This window comes from Pteropus medius, unplaced genomic scaffold, assembly GCF_902729225.1.
Source record: "Pteropus medius unplaced genomic scaffold, Ma_sr-lr_union100, whole genome shotgun sequence".
NCBI lineage: Eukaryota > Metazoa > Chordata > Mammalia > Chiroptera > Pteropodidae > Pteropus > Pteropus medius.
The window spans coordinates 5,891,997-5,903,118 of record NW_024354911.1 but is presented as its reverse complement, the minus strand read 5'-3'; the positions used below and the strand labels follow the sequence as shown (position 1 = coordinate 5,903,118).

General features: G+C 46.3%; 1 protein-coding gene across 1 annotated transcript in view; it reads left to right on the top strand.

Moving 5' to 3' along the window:
- Positions 1-393: 393 nt before the first annotated feature.
- The window catches only part of THSD4 (thrombospondin type 1 domain containing 4), a 549,795-nt gene continuing 539,066 nt past the window's right edge, over positions 394-11,122 (top strand). The window contains exon 1 of the mRNA XM_039856496.1: positions 394-527. The gene's annotated coding sequence lies outside the window, so the exon portion shown is untranslated. The remainder of the gene's footprint in view (positions 528-11,122) is intronic.

Sequence of the window (11,122 nt, the reverse complement as noted above, 5' to 3'; positions counted from 1 at the left end):
CTGGTCTCACATCTTTGCCTCTCGCTTGGCTGGTCCTGGCCAGCCCGCGCCACTCTTCCTCCCACTCCCGCCACCCTCCTGCCCTCGTGGCCTCTGTCTAGAGTGTCTTCCCATCTACAGGATGGTACCCAGGGACAAGCCTCTCTCATTCTCCTAACGGGCCCCTCTCAATCTTAGAGGTGGATTGGGGGCCGGTCCTTCCTGAGGTGGCCGCCAGGGGGCGGCAGGAGCGGCTCTAGATGACAGCAGGAGGCCGCGAGTGGGGGAAGGAGGAGAGACCGAGTGAGCGCGGGTCCCGGCTCTCCCGAACGCAAACTCGGAGCCAGAGCTTTCCGCGCGCGCCCGAGCCGCTGGCCGCCCGCGCAGCCAGACGCGGAACCGGGGCGCAACGGGAGCCCGTACAGGGCGGGCGCGGGGCGGCAGCGGCGGCCGTCCATGCGGCGGGCTCGGGCTGCCTGGCTCCGGGAACCACGCGGGGCGAGGTGAGGCGAGGCGGCCGCCGGCCGCTCCGGGACGCTGACCGCCAGGTGAGCAGAGCTGCCCGCGCCGCGCGCCCCGCGCCCCCTGCGCTCCGCCCGCACGACCCCGGCCCGGCCCTTGCTGCCTCTCGGGCCCCCTCTGGACCGCAGGGCGGGCGGGCGGGCGGGAGCGGGGCGGTGGGGCGCAGTGGGTGTGTCCGGGGCGCAGCGGGGTTGCGCCCGCACCAGGCTCGGGAAGCCAGAGGCGCCTGGTCTGTGCGGACGGCTGCGCCTCCTCCCTCACTTCCCTTCCTGGAGGATTTGCTCTGTCCCGCTGGCGCCAGCACTCACCCCTCCGCCCTCCAACTCTGAAACTCCAGGGACCGGCAACCTTGGCCGTCCGGGAATCAGGGCCCGCGCTCTCTGGGTCTCCGCAGAGGGCACCGGCGAGTGCACACCCGGCTCGCGCGTCCCCACTCCAGGCTCGTCCCGCTCCTGTCCCGGGCGGGAGAGCTGGCCGGTCGAGTCTTGGTCGGCGCGCATCGAGCCCCAGCCTGGGGCCTCGGCCACGCCGTTTTCTAGAAAGCTTCAAATCCGTGTGTCTCAACTAAGCTGCGGCAACGCAGCGCCTGTGGGAGTCAGAGTGGATCGGTCGTTGCCGTCAACTCTGGACGCTTCCCTAAGTGCAGCCCAAGTACCTGCAGTCCCTTGGCGCGCTCATAGAATTAGCTTTTACAGAGCTAGCTCACCTTGGGGCTTTAGGGATCTGGGAGTTAATATTTTTTACTTTGAAATAGCATCAGTCTTAATTCCAGAAGGAGCTTTTAGGGTGTTCTCAGGCCCCCTTAGCATTGGAAATTTGTGGGTCTCGTGTTTCCTAAGCAGCCCACACCCAGCCCGACGCCCCCCAGCCTCCACTACAGCCTATTAAATGTACATATCTGCGTCTCTTCCTGTCTCCTTTGTGACCCCAACACGCAGCGCTTCGCCCCTTTGCAGGCAGTAAGTGAGCGATCATGGGATGCTTGTTGGAATTTGGAATAGAAGAAATAGAGACCCAAAAGAGGTCTAAGGAATTATCTTGTACATCTGTCGTTTCACAGCTGAAGGCACTCTGGCACAGAATAGTCTAAAGATTTTGCAAAGGTAACACAGCTCTTAAAACCTGTCAAACCTGCACGCGACTTCTACTTCATTGATAAAGTGATAAAGTGGCTGGGCTTAATGGGATCTTACTGGGTCTCAATATACAAAGAAGCAAACATTTAACAAAGGTAATTTAAATACAGTACTCCTCAATTCCTATAGATTTTTGTTGGCACCATAGTTGAATTCCTTTAGAAAACAAAATCCTAGCACTGGAATTAATGCGAAGAAGCACTTGGGAGTCTTGGGACTTTCCTATAAACCTTTGCAGGCTGGAGCAGGGGTTTCCCAGAGGTCTCCGCCTGGGAAATGAGAGTGGGTGATTAGAATACTGGAGCACTTACTGAAACAAGTGTGCGTGGGGCTGGCCTCTTTGGGAGAGTACTGGTGGGTTGAGCTTATGGAATCTCCTGCATGCCAAGTCCTGAGCAGAGGACCAGATTGGCCTGATCTTCATCTCAGTTTCCCTCGTCAAGAAGAAATATTTCTAACTGACTGTTAGAAAAAAAATAAAATAAAATACACCCAGAGTTGGTGAGTAAGATCAGGGTTGGAAATGCTAATTTGGAGGTGTTGTGGTTTTTGTTTTTGTTTTGCCTAGAAATACTTGTTGTGACTGCAGTCAATAGTCCTAGAGAGAAGCCTGGTATTGCCTCTGTCCTTGGTCCCCCACCTTTCTCCTAGTTGTCCAGGAGTCTCAATGTGTGAGTGCCCCCACCTCCCGCATCCGACTCCCTACATTTATAGCTCATGCATTACCAAGCCTCTTCCATATTATTTTGTGATATGTCAGAAAATTATTTTTTTGTTTCCATTCCCTCTGCCCCCAATTTATGGCCAAATTACAGTAATAATCTCTTTTCGTGATCCCTGGCCATGAATCTCTTTCTTCATTTTAATCCATCTTCTTTCATGCTGACAGATTAATATTCCTAAAATTCTGATTTCACCACATCATTCTTCTCAAGAAATCACACTGGCTCCCCAGTGTTCATTTCTATTTAATTTGTCTCCAGCAGATATTTTTGAGCATCTGCTGTGTGCCAGGGACTGTTACTATGTGCTGGAGCTTAAAGGAAGAACAAAACAATATTCTTGCCTTCAATTTGTTGACAGGCTTGCAGATGATTAATGGCCACCTGGGAGAGAAAGTGACATAAAGAAATAACTACAAAACAATGCAGAATATCAAGGGCGTGCAAAACATCAAGGAGATACAGATGAGGGAGACATTTTTTTTTCTGCATAAGAGGACTAGGAAAATTATAGCTGGGCTTTGAAGCATGAGGAGGAGTCCGAGGGGACGGGAAAGGTTGGAGGGAGGGAGGGCATGCCAGGTAGGGGGAAGAGCTTGGGCAAAGACTTAGAAAATGCTCTTATGGGCAGGATTGCATCAAGTCCATTCTTCATCTGGGCATTTAAAACTTGTCTTAATTCCAGTGTGCTTTATTGATCCATGAACACCCCCAATTCTTCCTTGCCTGAAACTCTTCTCTCCACTTACCCAGTCTTTTAATCATGATCTTGTATACTCCCTACCCACAGCTCAGAAATTCAGATTTCTCCTCTACTAATCTCAGTTTTGCCAGGAAGCGTATCCCAGCCTTCCTGCACACACCTCTCTCTCTTCCCTGGAACCACCTTCTGTGCTTTCCAGCATTCTTTGAACTGGCTCTGTATTCAGCCTGGATGTGTCCTAGTGGGTGAGCCTCATTGCCACTCCTCCTTGGGTCTTTCTGAGGCGGGCGGCACAGTGCTGGCTTCTTACCAGCACCAGCAGACTTGAAAATGTGGCTTGACTGGGTTTGACCTACCATCCCACTTTTCCTTTCTCCTCTTTCCTCCACATTTCTTCCCTTTTGTGTGTGTGTGTGTGTGTGTGTGTGTGTGTGCGTGCACGCAGAATTGTGATATTTATGTATGTGTGGATATAAAGGTTTCGTGTGTATTTATTGAATGCCTTCTCTGTGAAAATAATGGGTTAGAAATGTTCTATCAGGTGCTAACACATGACACAGGCTGGCTGGGGAAAGGGGGCTTCATGGAAGGTTCTGACTTTAGGCTTCTCTGCAGACTCTTGCTACCTTTCTGGATCCCCTCTCTTCAGGACCTGAGCACCAATGCTGGGACACGCCTCATCTGCTGGGCCTCTTTTACCCTTTCTTTCCCCAACCCGCCAAAACCGATTCTCTGGTTTCTGGAGCCTTGTTGGCCTGACGACCTCATTCAGGTCACGTTTAATGAGCACTGGTGTGTGCTGTGCCTGGCACTTTAATCCTCCCAGGAACCTGTGATGAAGACATTATCATCCAAATTTGATAAGGAAGGAAACTCTGGGTCACTCGCCTGAGGTCGACAATTCAGGTTTTGAACATAAATCTCAGAACTCGGTCTATAAGTCTGGTGCTCTTTCCACTATGTCTTCTTTCCTGGAAGAGTTGTCTTTTGAACATCTAAATCAGAGTTAGGATCTGGTGAAACAAACAAACAAACAAACAAACAAACAAACAAACAAACAAACAAAAACAGTTTCCAGGGTGGGGGCAAGGCCCAGGGATTGGCATTTTTAAGGGTGTCTCAGCTGATTCTTTTTCACGCTCAGGTTTGAGGACTACTGCCCTAGGCTTCTTTTACAATGAGGCGTTAGTGACAGGTGGTGAGTTAATAAGCCATTTTATCCCAGGTAGCATGTTCCTTTTTAGCAGAGGCCTTGACTTTGACTCTGAGGAGTGAGCAATGGAGCATCACGGCCCAGATCAGGCAGCGAACTCTCTTTTGGTCAAAGGGGTCTTCAGTTCAGTTCTGAAAGCACACTCCCCAACTCCAGCCCTCCCTGCAAAGGCATGAAGGCCCTGCCCCCATCGGGCTCACTGTCATTTTCTTTCTGGGCCCGAGCAAGCTCTGACGGTGAAGGATCAGGGTTGGTCGGTTTAGGAACCTCAAGTTTCCTAGGGGCAAGAAATGGGCTAGGACTCCCCAAATAGGGCTGAACGTGCCTTGCCAACCACTGTCTCCCTCCAAGCATGGTGTATCATCATTGACAGATTCCTTTCATCCTAGAAGCCTTTATTTTCCCCCTCTTTAACCCCCAGCCTCAGTTTTCCATCTGTAACAAAGGGATGGCCAAAGCCTGGAGGGTGGCGTAGGGACCAGCGCACAGGCAAGTGGAACATTAGGCAAAGGCCCAGCACATAGCTGATGCTCAGTGTCAGTTCTCATCTTGTTTCTCTTAACTACTCTGTACCTGATCAGTGCTCGGCAGGTCCTTGGTGCTCAATGTAAATGCTATAGAAAAAATATATAATCTCAGGCCCCCTCAGGTCCAGGGCTTTTTTGTCTAAAGGGCTGAATATTGCAACCTTATATTGAAACTCAGCAAATGAACACCCCCAGCTGTTCAGTAATAATAATGAATTCTCCATTCAATATCTCCGCTCCCCTCTGTATTCTCTTCCTCCACTTTCCATTTAGAGACCTCCAGGAAGAAGCCAGAAGCTAACAAACAGGTAGAGACAGCAGTTTTTTTTACTGATGGTTAGTTGTCCTGAAACACTTACCTCTTTCTACTCATCTTTTCTTTTTACCTAATCTTTCGACTAAACGTACCATGCAGTTGTCTTCTCTGATGCGCCTTGCCAAAGCTGACTGCTTAGGTGGTACCACTGCGGTGCTCTCCCTTAGCCCCTCTCCTCTCAGGCGTGGTCCAGAGGACAGAGGGCCAGGCTTGCATTGTGCTGTCTTGTCCCAGAATGGTGGCACTGGGCGGCCCACGACCTGGGTTGGGCAGGGTGGGTCTGCCCCACCCTCCCATCCAGCTGGCTGGCCGCCTGAGGGCTGGCCAGCAGTGAGGACCCAAGTAATGAGTGATTAATGAGTGCCCCATCTAATCTCCTGCCAGGGGAAATGAAGGGCCAGCTATGGGCTGGGGCTCGTCATGACCTGCTCCAAGTGGGCTTGGAATGCACCTAGCTCAGGATGGGGATTAAGGCTTGAAAGATGAGAGGAAATGAGATGTTAACCCTTTAGGCTGTGGCCTCTGAGCCCCAGCGGGGAAATGGCAAGGGAATTATCTGCAGGCATCTGATGAAAGGGGAGCATGGCCTTTGATTTATGGCGAAGATGCAGCCACATGACAACCAGAGGCTGGGGTTGCGGGGGTGACAAACCATATCTTGGACTTAACTATTTTTCTTGGAGGCTCAATCAAGAGAGGGGTGATTAATTTCTTCTGAAAATGGGTACACACACTGCTGGGAGTCTGCTCTACATGCTGCTTTTGATCATATCAGCAAGTTACAAATTTGTAGTTGCCGAACAGACTTTTCCTCCTGAAACGGAGTGCCTCTGATTGCTTGTCATTTTCAGAAAGATAGAGGATGGAGTCTGGTACTGGCTGGACGCCATCTCTGGTAGTGGAATCTGCCTCCTTCCCCCTCAGGCAGCAGCACTGCGATGCTGAGGGAGGAGCCTCTGGAGCTGGTCCCCTGATGTCAGGCCTTGACCCTGCCACGCTGTGTGTCCCTGAACAATTTTTGTAACTTCTTGTGTTGTAGTGTTCCAGTCTGTAAAATTGCACTTCTGGGTATTTATCCAAAGAAAACCCAAACAAGAATTTGTAAAGATCTATGCACCCTTGTGTTCACGGCAGCACAATTTATAACAGCCAAGATACGAAAGCAACCTAAGTGCCCATCAACGGACAATTGGACAAAGAAGTTACGGTTCCTGTATACAATGGAATATTACTCAGCCATTAAAAAAATGAAATCCTACTATTCGTAACGACATGGATGGACCTAGAGGTTATTATGCTGAGTGAAATAAGTCAGACAGAGAAAGATAAATACCATATGATTTCACTTATATGCGGAATCTAAGGAACAAAAAGAACAAACTAATCAAAAACAGATTCACAAATATAAAGGACAATCTGGTGATGGCCAGAGGGGAGGGGAGTTAGGAGGCTGGGAGAATGGGGTGAAGGGTTAAAGAAGTACAAATTAGTAGTTGATAGATGGTCACGGGGGTGGGGAGCACGGCATAGGGAATGCAGTCAGCATTAATGCAATGGCTAGGGGGAGAGCCAGAGGAAAGAGCTGTCAGGGGGGTTGTTTCATAAACTATATAAATGTCTAACCAATGTACTGTATACTTGAAGCTAACAATAAATAAATAAATAAAATAAAATAATAAAATAAAATAATAAAATAAAATAAATAAATAAAATAAATAAAATAAAATAAATAAAATAAATAAAATAAAATAAAATAAATAAAATAAAATAAATAAAATAAAATAAATAAAATAAAATAAAATAAAATAAAAAAATATAAATTAAAAAAAACGGAGGTAATGGATGAGATTCATGATAATGTAAAATGCTTAAAGCTGTCTCAGGCATATGGAAGTGCCACGTGAATGTTAGCTATCATTTTTTTCTCACTTATCTGCATAAGATCTGAGACCAGATTTCCTTTGGGAATGATATAAGCGGCTTCTCTTCCCGGCCTCTACAACTTGCTTTGGGTGAATTGACAACTACTCTTTGATTGATCTTGCTTGTTTGACCCCTGACCCTCACATGCCTAGAATTCTGGTCCCCTTCGCCCCTCCCGTTGCTGCTGGTTACCTGGCCTCCAGTTGCCCTTTTATTACACTCCCTGCCCCTGCCTCCACGCTTGGCAGCCAGACATGATGGAGTGGGCAGTGACTCCTGCCTGGTCCTCTTGTGGCATGGCCACTTCCACACAGCTCTACCCTCAGCCTTGCTGTGACCTGATAGCCAGCCGGAGCGAAGTGGCTGAGAGTAGAGAGGGTAGCTGTCTTGAGCAAAACTTGGAGCTGTGGAGACAGCTCTCTTCCCAGCACATGGCTCATAATAACATTTTATGAGGAAAATGGGAGGAATGTTAAAAAGAAAGTCTTTGATTTGTTTTTTTAGTATTATAAAGATACTGCTGACCTGCACTTTACTTTTCATGTGTAAACTTTTTTTTTTTTTAATTAAATGTATCATTCAACAAAGTGGAATTTTTTAAAAGTTTAAAAATATTGGTGCGAATTGCAGCTGTTTCCTTTTTTGGTTTTTCTGAGACCCCTTTGTCTCATCCTTGATTGAAGCTAATAATAGTAACACTTATCAACGGTTGAGAGTTGGGTTGGACCTGTCAGTGGACATGAGACACTTTGAGACTGTGTGAGGGAGTTTGTTGCCAGTTATAGGTGAGCCTTGGAGGTGGAGCCATAGCTTCAAGTTTTGAAGTCTCATTATAGGGTGTGAACTGACATTCTAGCCTCCAGAACAGACAAGTACCCAGGCCCTGCTTGACTTTAGTGAAGCCGAGAATTTCATTCTGTTTAAAGCTCAAAGGATCTTCTGGCCAGCTAAGGGAGAAGACACCACGATTACAGAGTTCCGTATCAGGTACTGCATTAACTTATTTAGTCCTCTCAAACAATCCATGTGAGCTAGACATTATTATTCCTGTTCTGCAGCCTAGAAGCGTGAGGCTCAGAGAGGTTAAGGAACTTACATGGGCTCACACAACCAGTATACGTCAGAGTTTTGTTTGAATTCCAGTTCATCTGACTTTAAAACATGTACTCTGTGGAACTAATGAGCCACTTAGGGCCTCAGTCTAATTGTAATCCGTTGAAAAGTCTAATTATAATTCACCATTTTAAGTGTATATATAATTCAATGGCTTTTAATTTATTCACAAAGTTGTACAACTATCAGCATTATCTAATTCCAGATTATTTTCATCACCTTATAAAGAAATTCCATGTCATTAGAAGTCACTCCCTACTCCTTCCTCCCCCACTCCCTGGAAACTACTAATCTGCTTTCTGTCTCTATGGATTCTGGACATTTCATATAAATGGAATCGTATAATACATGGTCTTTGGTGACCGGCTTCTTTCACTAATAATAAGAAGAATCTCAAAGTTCATCTATGTTGAAGCATGTATCAGTACTTCGTTCCTTTTGATTGTTGTGTAACCCACTTTTAAAGCCTGTTTTGCTTAGAGAAAGGGTGGAGTTACAGTCTCAAAACAGATGCGGCTCAAAGGGGTGCCCGGTTTTTACTGTGGGCAGATGTGAAAGAACCGTACAAATAGGGGCAGGTGCAGTGAATGCTTCTCCCTGAGTGTGGAGGCGGAGGCAGGTGGGAGCTGGCTGGGTTCCTAAATCTGGGAGAAGAAGGGAGGCCCAACTTCTTTCCTTCAGATACCTTGTTGGGCTGCCCTAGGCTCATGCGCTTGGCAAAGCCTAAGGGGATATGTCCTGGAAAGGCCTGTGTGGGTACAGGGGACCAGCCCTGGAGAAATGGCCTAGAGGGTTTATAGCTGTCTTTGCCACAGGCTGCCTAGTTTGGATTCTATGCAGACATTTTAGCCTTGCCAGGTCTGCAGCACGGTGGCTTTTAACTCCAGGTATCAAAAGCCGCATGCTAAGACAGCACTGCTGATTGGCTTTTTAAGATGTAATATTTTATTTTTTTCTGATTACAAAGGTAAGGTATATTTATTGTAGAAAACGTAGGAAATACAGGAAAACACAAAGAAGAAACATAGGAATCATCCGTAATTCCCTAGCCAATGATGACCATTATTTTTAATGGCTGTCTGTCTGTCTGTCTGTCTTTCTCTTGTGATTGGCTTCTTTCACTAAGCGTAGTGAAGTGGGGTCCTGGCAACTTCTGAGACCATGCTAATATTCTTTAGTGGTTCTGTATGGACACCACTATGCATTCATTCTCTCTTGAACCCAATGCTCGCTGAGCCCCTACGTGGTAAATGGTGTGAACTCCAGTCCTGCCTTTGTCACTTATTATTGCCTGTGTGGCTTGAACAGCTTAACATCTTTCAGTTTCCTCGTTCGCGAAGTAGATGAATAATCACTGTACGTGCCGTAGGAGTTAGAGAAGACAGCATATGTACAATGTTCATTCCTACAGTGAGACAAAGGGCCTACTGTGTGCCTTAATGAGCACTGCAAGGTCCATTCAGCTTAAAGATAAAGATGACGTTCCTGCCTTGGGTGACTTGCTGCCTTGAGGGGGCAGGTGGAGAGGGTGATCAGTATGATCACTAATTAGTGCAGTCGGAAGTCTGGGGGCCCAGAAGAGCATCAGACTGAGATTGATGGGAATTCCCTGACCTTAACAAAGGGAAACAACGCGAGATGGGAGGGTGGGGAGAGAAAGGAAGTAGAAGCCTGTTATGTTTTGTGAAAGGGCTGCATTCTTGAAGATCTCCCAGGATTCAGATCTTTCATAATTCAGACTATTTTTCCCCCTTAGAATAAATGTAAAGAGCATGTTTGTGTGTTTGATATATTCTCAGAATGCACAGTTTTGCTTTAATGTTGCTTTTCACATTGTCCCTGTTATGCCTGACATTACACAGTGGGTTCGCTCACATTGCCCACTTGGTATCTTGTGACAGTTATTTGGCCTCTTCAACAGCCAACCGGGTTGATGCTGCTGTCATCATCTCGGTGTGTTTTAATCTGGCACTACCAGATCAGGGGTTGGCAAACTTTTCGTAAAGGGCCAGAGAATTAGTATTTTGGCTTTGCGTGCTATATGGTCTTTGTTTCAACTAATCAGCCCTGCCTTTTGAGTACAAAAGCAGCCATAGACAATACATAAGTGAATGGGCCTGGGCTGTGTTCCAGTAAAATTTTATTTATGGACACTGAATTTGAATTTCATATAATTTTCACATCATAAAATAGTTTTTTTCTTTCGATTTTTATTCAGCCATTTAAAAACGTGACAGTGAGTCAGGTTTGGCCCACTGGCCAGAGTTTGCTGATCCTCGGTTTAGATGGATATAACATTTGAAAATTGTTTCAAATTGTAAAAAGAGTGACTTAAAATATCCCAATAGTCAACAAAATCATTCATAGACGTTCTGGTGCTCATAGAAGTACAGCTTAATTCACAAATTCTATTAAAAGATTGTGGATATTTATCAGCCTGGGTGATAACAGTGTAGGACATTACTTCAACATGATTTTTAATTCTTAAGTAGTCATTCTAATGAATTTAACCATTTAAATTATGTTATTTTGAAATTTTTGCATCAAATAGTTTATTAAATTTCATGATTCAAATTACATATCATAAAATTGTTTATTATTTCATACCATCCTAGAGTCTAGCAACTCTGCCTGACTCTCAACAGCCTGATGGCCTTTCGTAGGGGTTTGGAACTTGATTCTGGCTGCATTTTTTATTTGTAAAAGCCAGAGGAGGAACATCAAGGCTTGTGTCTGGAGCATGGTGAATGTGGAATAAGCATTTGTTCCCTCTCTCCTTTTCTTTTCCTCTCCACCCTAAAGTTCTGTATATTTGGTCAGCTCCAAAACATGCTGAGCCTCTTTGAAACTGTTACTTTGGTTCTTTCTACATGCAATAAAGTCGGTAACCTTTTTAAATGGAAACAAAAACAAAGGCTGTTAGAACGCAGTTTCCCCTCCCAGGTCGCTAGCTTTCCCTTACTGGAGA